The sequence below is a fragment of the Antrostomus carolinensis genome, unplaced genomic scaffold, assembly GCF_000700745.2.
Source record: "Antrostomus carolinensis isolate BGI_N321 unplaced genomic scaffold, ASM70074v2 scaffold5572, whole genome shotgun sequence".
Lineage (NCBI taxonomy): Eukaryota > Metazoa > Chordata > Aves > Caprimulgiformes > Caprimulgidae > Antrostomus > Antrostomus carolinensis.
In genome coordinates, this window is record NW_010297462.1 from 110,726 (window position 1) to 120,434 (window position 9,709).

Below are 9,709 nucleotides of genomic sequence, written 5' to 3' on the forward strand. Positions count from 1 at the left end.
TTTTATCCGAGTGCAAATTAGGTCTGGCAGTTGTTCAGCTTGACCTCCACTTACTATAATCCCGCCCTAGGGCATGAAAATCCTAGATCATTAAATGCTATGAATTTCGGCTTGCAAGCAACCTAAAATGAACCTGCCATCAGAGCCACAGTTTTCAACTGCTGTTAAGAGTTGAAGAGGCAACAATGGCAATAGGTAACACCATGTCAAGTTGGGCTTTTTGTTGGGTGGTTTGGTTTTGATGGGTTTTTTGTTGGTTTTATGTGTACGGGTGTAGTGGGTTTTGCTGGATTTTGGGGGGTTTTTGGGGGGTTTTTTTGTTGTTTCTTTTTTTTTTTTTAAAAAAAGAGAAACAACTGCTATCTCTACCCTTAGCATATTTTTAAATTCAGGGTGTTTTTGAGATTAAGGGAAAGTAATTATCCTTTAAATTCAGAGGTCAAGAGCAAAACAATCCACCATTTTTTTTATTTTTATATGTGTATGTATGTATGTATGTATGTATGTGTGTATATATATATTTCAACTAGAAGTTTGGGAAGTTTTTCTGAGAAAAGATGGGTTAATATAAAGCTGCCCACTTCTTTCAGTTAAGAGAAACATAGAAAAATGCCAGCTTTCCTACAATTCTCTAGACAGTCAACAGACATTTTAGGAACTGCTACCAATTCATTACTGTGAAACAGATGCCTGCCAAAAAAATTAATTACAGAACATGAATTTTATTACTATGTGAATTAACTTAAGACTTTATATGCTAACATAAAAACTACTCTAGAACCACAGAATGTGGTATAATACACAGCCCACTAAGAAATCAAGGCAGGAAAAAAACCCCAAAAAACCAGAAAAGGTATGTAAGCATTTCTTGCAGCTCATCATAGCAAGATACACTTGCTAAGCCACAAACCAGTAAAATTCATCTTCTGCAAGTCTTAGCTGCAGGAAAGGAATAAAGGTAAGAACAGAGCAGCAGAGAAGGAGACAGAGAGCAACACAGAACCTTTAAAAAGGTCAGAAAAGATTGATGATGGACCACAGAACAAGCAGTAATTAGCTACTTATGAACTTAATTTATATGGTAAGGGATGGTCTAAGAACATAGCTAGAGCATTTGAAGGACTAAAGCACAAGAATACCAGTGTCACAGCTGTTTCAACAGCAAAATAAAACAACAAAACACAAACATCTGAGAAATTAAAACAGCTTTAACAAGAACCAGAGATATCACTCAGTTTACAGCTTAGCCTGTACAGAGTTAACTCCAATTAAAATACATGTGTACTAATAAAAATAAGAAAGCATGGTCTTAGCACTGAATTTACAAACAGTAAATGCATACTACCAGTGACAAACTCACCCTTATAGTAGTGATACAGAGAAATAGAAAGTACTCCATCAAAATTGTTGTTCACACAGCTTTCTTCTCACAAATAAATGCACAAAACTCTTAAGATCTAGGATATATTTAAGGAAATAAATCTGGCATTTTACACTGACTACAAAAAAAGCCAATCCACAAAGGACACATTACCAGTTTACGCCTAACAAAGTCATCGGGTTTCTCTGTAGCAGATACAAATAATATTGTCTTCTTCCCAAGCAAAATAATTGTCTGCCATTCTCTATCAGACCATATAATGATGTTATTAACTGTATGAGGATTACACACTACAAGTAACATTCTATAGCAACACAGGTTTAATCATTCCTTACATCAGTTATTTCTGTATTTAATTCTGTATTACAGCCCAACTGAGTATACACATTGCAGAACGGCAATCACAGTTAGTCCCCTTGAACCACCCTAAAGAAGACCTTATGGAGAAAATTAAAGTTGTTTTGACTCTGATAGGTGAAAAATTGTCTAGTATAAATTGAGAGTTTTAATTATAACAACATATCTTCAGCTGACTTCCCCAAGAATCAATTTCCTTAAGCTTAAATAGAAAGGAAAAGATAATTTTGCAGAGAAAAATACAATTGTCCGGCATTATTTCCAGAAGATACCAAAACATTTTCACTTTCTCCAATAACCCTGAAGAAAGTGAAGTATTCATCAAGCAATTCACTTACATATGAGGTGACTCCTTGGAGCAGCACAAGCAGCAATTTCCAGCTCAAGAAATCTCCACCTATTTGCTGGATTGCAATATTTACAACTGTAAAGCACTAGCTGATGCCATCAAATGATTCCCCTTTACCAAAACAATATTCTTGTTCAAAATGGAAAGCCATATTTGTCAAGGGAGAGGAGACAAAAGTAGTGCCCTGGCTGCCTATTTAAACTGAATCTCTTCCCAATTAACACATCATGGCTTATGTACTATGATGATTCCCTACCCTGAAATGAAAACAGTAAGTTTAAGTTTTCACACTTACCATTCCCAAAATTTACATTAAAATAACAGACTAAATAAATATTTATTTGTTATTATTTATAAAGAAATCACCATCTCAATTTCATATAAGCAGCAACGGTTTAAAATGTGTCCAGCACAGTAGTAGAATGTAAACAGGGTATGACAATATAGGTGTATGCTGTAACCAACAAAACCAAACAAATAAAAAAAGGTGTAAACCATTGGCCTTGAAATACCATTTGATGTTCTCACATATCACACAGCCTCTAATGTGCAATATGACATGCTACTTGTTAACAGTTCTTATCTAGGCAACACGAAGGCAAAACCCAAAAATTCTGGATGTGATTTTTCAGTTTTCTGGAGCACACACGAGACTAAAGGGGAGAGAAACAATATAAAGCACCTATCTTTTTAAAGACACTGACTGATCACTAGATAAAAGGAAGAACTTCTCTCTTCCCTAGGATAATGAAGAAAAAACATTTTGTAGAAAAATTCATTCTGTAAAAATGTATCAACATTTCCATCACCAGGACTAACAGCTAGACAGACAATTTATACAGAAATGACGAGTACAAGAAAAAACCACAGAGCATGGAAGAAGTCAACAAGAGCTAAATACACTAGAGAGAGATCCTTAATAATGAGCAGGATAGAAAACAAATGAGAAGGGGAACACTATGTAGTGACCATGTTTAAGTATTCAGTACTAATGGCTGATAATCATATTCTGTAAGCAGCAGGAACAGAAGTGTGATGTTGCAAATGCAATAAATCCCCAAGGAAACAATATGTCTTCAAGATGTTCTCTAGAAACTGCTTATGGTTGATTAAAGCAGCATCAATAACACATATCTAGCTATGCACAGGCAGGTAACAATCACCCCACACTGCTAGGGAGAGGAAAAAAGTGAAAAACCACATAACTTACCTTAACCTTCGCAGTTAAAAGCCAACAAAAAAAAAATCAAACCTGCAATACTGCAGTATTCCAGTCTCCTTGATCACATGAAAGAAGGGATGCACATGGATTTTGTCATGAGTAACAAACATTTGTTAAGCCACCATTAGCAAAACTCACATCTTTCACAGGAAATACTGGTATTTGAGTGTTTAATACAGCCATAAAATCACTCATGAAGACCAGTATTTTAAGAAAGACTGAAAATATTACAATTTATTATATTAACTTCTAGTCATTTAAAATAAACTTTTCACAAACTTTCATACATGAGAAAATTTTTTACATCGGATACAGGTTACCTGTTTTCCAATAAAACAGCTTGAAACCAGAAAGAATAATGAACACCCACAACCCCAAAGAAAATCACAGAGTTGGAATAAAAAGTATTCATCTTCGTGGTCTTCCCCCAGCTGCTTTATAGCAGACAAAATTTCTGCTATGTCTGCTCCAGGGCTGCCTGTACTTTTGTATGTGGGGAGAAAGAGAAAGGACAATGCATCATAACAGATGATACCTAGTTCTCAAAACCTACAGACAGCACTCACACTTGCATCTCTTAATCCTGCCCTGTAGCACAGGCTCTCTACATCCTTTGTGGTCCCTTACGGATCAGAGGGAAATCATGAGCTATGCGTTTTTACAAAATTTCTTAAATCTCACTCGAACCTCTGACACTTGCTTGGAACTTCTGGAAGGCTTCTGCCAGTCTTCTCTAATGAACTAAAAATCCTATAAGCACATGGAGTATGGGCAGTCGAAGTACAGATCTAGGCAGTAAGTCATCAGCTGATTGATCAAGGGTTAGTTAGAAGAGCTCTGTCATGGTTCTAACACTAGGAGCAAAATAATGTTCAGTGAAAGCCATTTGCAGAATGTGTATGTACTAAAAAATGTTGCCCACCACAAATGTTTGCAAATATGTAACCATTTTTTATTAAAAAATTACAGCCTTTTAACATTACCAAACTTAATTGAAACAGGCTATTAATCTAACAGTCACCCTTAAGAGAAGGCAAGCTTGGTATTGTTCCCCAAAAAAGCCATGGTGTTCTCACCAATGGTGTAAGATAAGAAAAACAATTTTTTAAAATTTAAGCCACTAAGATGCTATGAATATTGTGGAATCCAAATCATTTTTCTAGAGGCTACCCCTACTTTAATCTCACATGCTTTACACATGAAATGCATACCAATTTTCCCCCCCACAACCGGACACTAACGTCATTTCCAGAAAAGTGCCAGAACAAATGGTACTGACAACAAATTAGAGGATTTCTTAGAGAGATGAGTTTTAAAATCGAGCTTTAAGCCAGTCATATTATATTGTACAAAGAATTGCAAACAGTTCGGTATGGCTGCCCAACACATAAGGAACCAGGTGACCATCCACTACAGCCAACCTACCACGGTGGTTTTGGTTAAGAACAACTGAAACATTATAGCACATCCAGTTTTAAGCTTCCCTCACTAAAACTACACAAACCAAATAGCAAGATCACAGACACACTTTTAAAATGCCCCCGCTAGCTTTGCCCAAGTGCAGGAGCTACAACGCTCATCTAACTTAACCCTAAGCCCACGCTGCCCCGAAGAACTGAGCAACATGCTCAACATGAGCAAAAATGCTCACCCATTTATCTGTGGCCTTCAACAACCATTTTTCTAAGCTTGCATCTCCACAGCACAGTTTGTGTCACGCATTATTGCATGTCCAAGTTACATTACAGGCAGTATGCATTAAAAAAAGGAGAATTATGTTAACAGAAAATTTCTTAGAAACATTTATTCGAGAGTACAACACTATACTTGTCTCTCTGAAGGAAGTGGAAAGCTTTCCTCAGATAGTGAAAACATGCTTGGTTTTTATCCTCTCCATCAGTACATACAAGAGTAAAATGAAATTTTAGTGCAAGAACTGCTTTATGAACTTGAATTTACGAGTAAGTTGATTTTGGGCCTTCACATTTCTACAGGTAGGGAAATCTATAGAAGGCACTGTAATACTGCACAGGAAACTGTACATCTAACCAAATAAGAGTGAGCGACAGAAAAACAGGGAAAACATTTTCCTTCTCTTTCCAGTCTTCTGCCCCAAGTGGTACCAAGTGATCAAGCCTACTTCCATAGATATGAATGGGTCCCTAAAACCCAACGTGTCCCCCAGCCTGTCTTCAGTTTAGCAGGTTTTTTAAAAAGGTCCTGATGGAGTTTCGATGCCTTGTCAGTGGCAGTTGTAAATGTGGGCCCATTAGCCTACATCTCCATTACTGACAACTCCCCTGTTTCTACTTGCTACACTGAAGACCATTTACCTCACAAGAAGAATTAGCAAACATCAATGCAAGAAAAAGATATTTTTGTAAATGCAATTAAATAGCGCAGCACTACCATGTCTTTCAGAGAATTCCAAAAGACAAAGGAGTTAACAGTGTTAAAAGACAGATGCTATTCATAAATCTAAATATGTGGGGGCAGGAATGAGGGAGGAGGAGGAAACAAATGAAAATGGCATCAATATGAATTACTTTAGGAAGGTAACCGCTATCAAGTTAGAGTGAGATTAATATTCAGCCATTATAAAATGGACAGTATATACCTACCATATAACTTAGTTTTTATTAAGCAAAATAAGTAGTACTGACTTTCCTGCAATATCTTGTGCCTTTGATTTAATTAGGCTCACAATGAAGAGACGTTTAGCATTCTAGTAATAATTCACAGTTACTAGAAACTTCAACAATAAAATAACTTACAAATTTCATTTTGTACCCCATAAAGCAAAGTAGGTAACACACACCAACAGGTATATAAACTCATGTATACTGTCATCATACACTGTCCACAAGGAACAAAGCTCAGAGGAAGAATAAACCAGGCTCTTCTGAGTAACTGTATGGCATTTTCAGAATAAATAACCATCTTTTTCCAAAATTAAGCCACCAGATGAAGAGTCTAAGCACAGGAAGATCTAATTTACAGGACAGTCCAAAACTGCTTAAGTCACACCATCTTGCAGGTTTCTGCATAAACATCTGCCTTCCACGCCAAGAGCACAGTGCAAGAGTCATTTGGCCATCACTGTTAATACTGGGATGAAGTAGTATCAGATCACCCAGTCATGAAAACATGACATGTATTAGACTGAGGTACACAACTACATTTCTGATAAATCTGCATGAATACATAAAGCCAGATTTGCCCTGGACAGAAGATATGTGACTGATCACTAAACCTCCTTGAGAATTATCGGCTGATTTTACAAACGGGCAGAATAAGTTAGCAGCTTCCTAACACGTAGCCATGGCATTTTTGATTCACTGACACTGAGTGCTGACAGGCCTTTTTCACAAAGGGTGGGCACCAAAATATAATTGCTTTGTAAATTACAAAAACATTAACTAACTGAAGCAATACTAAAACTAGTACAAAAACAACAAAACCCTTACTTTACCAAGCACCAGTTGAATTTTGTGATGTCTTTGAAAGAACTTTTATATGGGGTGAGGGGAGAGGGAAGCCAAAAATGTAGAAGCTGGGAGAGTAGGGAGAAGAGATGCACAAGAGGGCACAGAGCACACAGTTGTTACTCTGAAGTATTAAAGATAAAATACACTGGTATTTTAAAAGGAAAAGCAACCCCAACTTATGTAGCAGGACAAAGTATCTCCAAGAGTAAAGATAAACACAATATTTGTCCAGTAAAGCCAATACAGACTGTAACAAACCAGAATACTGTTGTATATACCCAACAGCAATGCAAAAGAGCATTTCCAGTTGTTACCAAAAACCACCTACAAAATTTCCTTAAAGACACTCGTTACTGCCTTAAGTTTGCATTTCCTCCAATGCTGATTTATCATTATACTATATCATTAAAGTATTCTAAACAAATGTTTTCTTACCGTTTTTGACAATTCTAGTTCTTGGTAATTTATAATTCTCTCAAACTAAAAACCTTATTTTTCTGTCCTTTTGATCTCATTCCATGTATATCCATACAAAGACATTCCTTCGCATTGCTTTCTCAAGATTTGAGGATCTGGTAACAACACTGGTGAAATCTATTTTTCAAGTGACTTTTTTTGCACACTAACAACATTTTTGCTCATTGCTTATTATCATAAAACAATATTAACTGTTCTGATTTGCTACAAGGTATAGTTTCTGAAGATGAAAACTGCAATAGTTAAGCTTCTGTATGATGCCCATAGTAGTTTTTTTTACAACAATATGCAGCTTATACTGTTTGACATGTCCAAGTGATTAATATTGTCATCTACATGTTTCCTGAATAAACAGCAGAACCTTCCTCCATTTTATTTGGAGTATAATCTATTCCCAGATTAGTGGTCCACATAACAATATGGTAAAATTTTAGCAGTCTGAGAACACAGACACCCCAGATTTCTAACACTCTAGATTATGTATTTTATTGCGATACACAAGTCCCAATGTACAACCCGCGACACACACCCTTCAACTCTAAATGGCATTGTTAAGTCTTTTGTGCAGAAACCACCAAATCCTAGAAATTAAGTATATATTTAAAACCATCATGTCCTCCAGCAGTTAAAGTTTTTACACTGTTGCTATTGAAAATTTTGAATACAAAATACATTACACACGCATTATATAAAATCCCTTTTTAAAACTTAAGCACTTCCACTAGTTCCACTTCTTTATTTCACAATCTTTGCCTTTTACATGCCTTCTGAAATTGCCATTCACCTTTAGCTGTTCAACAGCAACAACTTGGCCAAGCACCAGTAATTTCAATTTTTTTTTCCTGTATTCCTTTCAATTATCAACTGAGAGCACCTTTTATACCAATTTTAACAGATTGCATTAACTATCCTCTTTTTTTGCTAAATAATGAATGAAACTTCAAACAATAACCATAGTAGTTTGGTAATACAATCAAATAGATGGGTTGCTACTGGTGAAAGGAACAGTCCCACTGCCCCCTTCACCCTACTTTACTCCTGGCCATATCTCAATCACGGGCACTTGTCAGACCCCTTGTTGAGCAACAATCTATTAATTTCTTTTTGGCTGAATTAGCTTTCCAACAGTTTAGTAAGTTGAGCTGGTTCAACAAGTGTCCCGTGGCTGGTGCAAGGAAACAGCTCTTTTCAAAACCAGGGAGACACTACAGCAGACATGATCAACTGTCAAATCATGTCAAAGGAAAAAAGAAAAGAAAAGAAAAGAAAAGAAAAAAAAAAAAAAAAAAAAAAAAAAAAAAAAAGAGATGTCCATACTGTTTCAGTAGGCTACCACTGCTTTAAAAGTTGCCATATGCCGTGCCAAATGCATCTTATCCTCTCTGGCTATAGCACTACGATGCATACTTAGTACAGCACCCAAATGCCAGTACCAAGCGTTATCTAGGCAGCTATGAAACAGAAAAGCCTGTCCCCAACATGCTGTTTTTCCAACAATAACAACAATTCACCACTCACTCTGTTTTGTGCTGTCTGAAAATATTCTGACAAGCCAAGAGCTGATCACCTTTGCCTAAACTCCATATAAAATGGCAATGAAAGCAGCAGAGATATGACAGAAATAGAAAGAAGTTACATTCCTGCAAAAATGAACAAAGAACCACTAGCTCGTTTTACCAAGTACATTTAAGAGTGGTCTCATTTAGGCTCTATAATCCATTACTATTATAATGTTTCTTCAGCATATCAGTCACAATTAGGATCTGCCATTACTCTATATAAAGCCAGGACTAGCTTTATTCAATCACAGACAGCACTCTCCACTTGTAGTTTAATACTGTAATAGTACGTAATGAGAACTGTTTCTAATGATTTTCTTCATTGATCTGTGTAGCTTCTAAAAATCATGCTATTACCAGAAAATAAACAAAAAGAAATTTTTCTTACTGTGTTCATACCCAAGATGTTTTGACTAACATTTTGTCAGATGATAATCAAATAGAAATACAGTTTTATTCTGTTTTAACTAACATCTGAAGAATTCTTTACTAGACCTGTATATGGGATACTTATCCACGCTACTGATTTTTGTACAACACTACTTAAAAAGTCAGCTACATTTTTGACACTTAGTGAAGGTCAGAAGTCCTGGAGCCATTTAATTTCTAAAGCTACTGAACTTTACAACAAAAACTTCTCCTTGTTAACTAAAACTCAAAACCTCATTAACTAAAGCCCAACAACAAATTAATACATAACAACCAATTTAAAATTGGTGAACTGTTTGGTCAAAACCAAAATTTATCAGCAAGTAAAAGATCTGACTTTCCTCTACAGACTTTTTCCTCTCCGAAATTGAGTGAGCTTTTCATGTGTTACAAGTTACAATTCAAACTCGCTTAAAAACTAACACAATTTTGTTCTCAAATTTCTGC